This window comes from Trachymyrmex cornetzi, unplaced genomic scaffold, assembly GCF_001594075.2.
Source record: "Trachymyrmex cornetzi isolate Tcor2-1 unplaced genomic scaffold, Tcor1.1 scaffold509, whole genome shotgun sequence".
NCBI lineage: Eukaryota > Metazoa > Arthropoda > Insecta > Hymenoptera > Formicidae > Trachymyrmex > Trachymyrmex cornetzi.
Genome location: NW_017299817.1, coordinates 996,813 through 1,000,596, shown reverse-complemented (window position 1 = coordinate 1,000,596; position 3,784 = coordinate 996,813).

Here is a 3,784-nt window from a genome sequence, read left to right as displayed (position 1 = left end):
CTCAAAAAATATAAGAACTCGCAATTTGCGAGCAAATTACCCTCCCGAATATTCAGTTTACCTTTTACAAACAAAACTTAGATTGGTGTCACACCAACCTACCTCTCAATGAGCAGAATATCTAAAAAATCGACGCATAAGACAACTTTAAGATATCTTTAAGAATTCTTTAAGAAACATCTTTAAGATATTTCATATTGTGAGCGGCGAGCCCCATCTCAATCTGTTATTACTTATCCATTTTAAGGCAACGAATGTATGGAATGCTATACATGCAGAGTTATCCGTATATTTTTAATAAATTTTAATATTTTTAATAAATTTATGCATATATATCTATAGATATATAGTAATTAATAAAATTATCGTACATTCGTTACCCCGATAAAAACATTAATTTATCACTCACCAATCCGATGCACAACAGCGGAGTTATATCGCTACGATGATTCTGTAACAAAAAGAATATAAAATCAAAATTAAAACTCAGTAAAAAAAAATTAACCAATATATATTTAAAAAATATATTTAAAAAAATATTTACTAAATGCAGAGTTCTCTTGAAAATAATCACATAATTTTTAAAATATACAATTTTTATAAGCATCGAATTTTTTTAATTCACTATACAGGTATATTTATAAAAATAATTATACATTTTCTTAAAAATACGTATTTACAAAATTTCAAACTAATTTTAAAGTAATTCTTTTTTCTACTTATCATTTTTAAATCATTAAAATAAAACGACTCAAGAATAAATTCAAACATAAGCAAAAAAATATTTACCGCAAGGTTGCTCCGCCGGTGCCTGATGCCTCTGCTAGACCTCCTCCTCCTCTCAGAATTGGGTTGACATCCTCTCGCACAGGACACTCGCGTAAAACACTCGCGAATAATACACTATAATCGCGCGCGGACTAATTATAACTAATTATAATTAAAAACAAATATATGGATTTTATGAAATGTCTATTAGTCCAATAACTTGAACGGCACTCCCTAAGCAAACGCGCGACGCGACGAACCAGCTGCGGTTCGCTCATTTTCAAGTAAATCGACGACGAGGGTATGTTAGCTTCCCCAACGTTAGACACGAAGAGAACGACTCAAGTATCTAAAAATTTATCTAGAAACATCATTCAGATAAATCCGAAAATTTTTAGATATTTAAGGAAAACCATTTTTTTAGTACCTTTCGGGTACTAAGCCCTCCCACCACGTCAATTGCAAATTAATTCGTCAATGTAACAAATAATCAATAGTATCGCTAGCAAATAAGAGGCTCATATATATATATATATATATAAGTCGTAGATGGTTGCAGGGTCTCAAATCGTGAAAAGTTGACTAATTCTAGTCAAGTATTCTCCCTATATTTGACTGTGCTTGATCGGTTTCCTATACGACTTAAGACTCCACGATCATCTACGAATTCTATGTAAACGAGCTAAAGTCTATCCAAAAGATAGATTAGATTTTATATAGTTTGTTTCTGTTACTAATAATTGGTTGGTATAGCAGACTAGCAGCAATCACAACAACATAATTCGTTGTCATATATTTACCGATCACCGGTTAAAGGTACTGGTGGCTTGCTAAATTAACAAAATCCTTTCTCTCAGTGTACAGACAAGTAGCCGTGTCGCGTGCCGCTCTTTTTCACATTAATTTCTTTTTAAAATATATAATAATTGCAAAAAATGCTAGATATAATACGAAATGTTGTATTTTATGAATATTCACATAACACGATTACTAGTATGATTAATTATTCATCAAGTACAACGTTTCGTATTATATTTGGCATTCTTCACGATAAGATTTGAAAAAGTAATGTGAAAAAAAGCCGCACGCGACACGGCAACCTTGCTTGTACGAATCTCGGTAAGGGAATGACTGCGCGGTAACTCTACGCGTAAACGTGACGCGCCACCCCGTGCCATCCCCACCCCAAGGCCGCGCGCCAACCGTTCAATCGTCGAAATATTATATTACGAACGCATATTACGAAGTAAAATAATATATTCTTTACATTTTGAATATTCTCCGATTAATGAAACAATTTCTTATATGTATCTAATTTTAGCGGCGCGAGTCGTTTAATGTCATAATTATATTGTGTTACACCGAGAAACAATTTGATGTTTATTTTATAACTTTAAATATTTCGTATCAATTACAGCGTGTGCTGCGACAAAAGGCAAAAAGTAAAAAGAGATTTTAAATTTATAAATACACCGTGGTTCGATAAAAACAAAACAATTCTTTGTCTGAAAGGCATATACCACGAATACCAGATAGCAGTGGCGATTATTTCAAATCCTTAATTATTAAACACATGGAATCAAAAATAAACGTTTCGGTCCCAATCGGACCATCTTCAGTATTATAACAGTACTATTATAATTAATTAGAATGATCTTATCATACGCAACATAATTATACAATTTAGTTAAAAATCTAGTCATATAATTTTAGCATCTGTCATTACATAAAAAAATTTGTTTTTCTCTCTTTTTTCCTAAAAACGGAAGTCATGAATTTTTTCCATCATTTATGCTTCACATTTTGCTAATCTCCTTTGTCACTTCAAAAAATCCTTGCTGCATCATACAGAGTTACCAAATTCTATCAAATTTAGATTAGCAAAATGTGAAGCATAAGTGATGAAAAAAATTCATGACTTCCGTTTTTAGGAGAAAAGAGAGAAAAACAAATTTTTTTATGTAATGACAGATGCTAAAATTATATGACTAGAAGTTATTTTTAAGTAAGATTGACGGCTTAACTAAATTGTATAATTATGTTGCGTATGATAAGATCATTCTAATTAATTATAATAGTACTGTTAATACTGAAGATGGTCCGATTGGGACCGAAACGTTTATTTTTGATTCCATGTGTTTAATAATTAAGGATTTGAAATAATCGCCACTGCTATCTGGTGTTTGTGGTATATGCCTTTCAGACAAAGAATTGTTTTGTAAAAAGAGATTTTTACTAGCGTGGTTTTTCTTACATAATTGCTCGCATGAAGTGCTTTTGACATCTCAACATCATATCTCAATTTTTATTGCTCTTTTTTGTGATTTACAGTTAAATAAAGATTAACAATATGTGATACATCCTTTAAATAAAGATAAATGCAAAACTTTATTTTAAATTATGAAACAATTTCGACTAAATAGAAAAATACGTATAAATAGCATGCACATACATTTAGAGATATATAATTTAAATATAATTTATTCGTTACACTTTTCCCGTATTAAGAATGCGGAGTAACACGAAAATGACAGAATTATACGATTCAAAGTGGTAAAAAGCCACAATTTAAAATATCTAACAATAAAAATCACATTTTTATACCGTACATGTGAGAACACATGAAACATCTAAAATATTCATGAGCTGTGTATATGTTATTAATTATTCATTAAGTGCAACGTTTCGTATTATATTTGGCATTCTTCACGATAAGATTTGAAAAAGTAATATGAAAGAGCCGCTCGCGATACACCAACCTTGCTTGTACGAATCTCGGTAAGGGAATGACTGCACGGTAACTCTACGCGTAAACGTGACGCGCCGATTAATGAATCTAAGAAATAAAGCAAAAACCTTAGTATACACTCCTTAGTTTTACCTTACGTAATTCGCGTTTGTCGATATCTAATTTTCATTAATTAATGCGACACCCGAAGCGACTCGTAAAACACAATCGTCTCCCTCCAAATTCCAAATTCACCGAGCCGGCCGAGCGAATGCCGAAGTGATGACG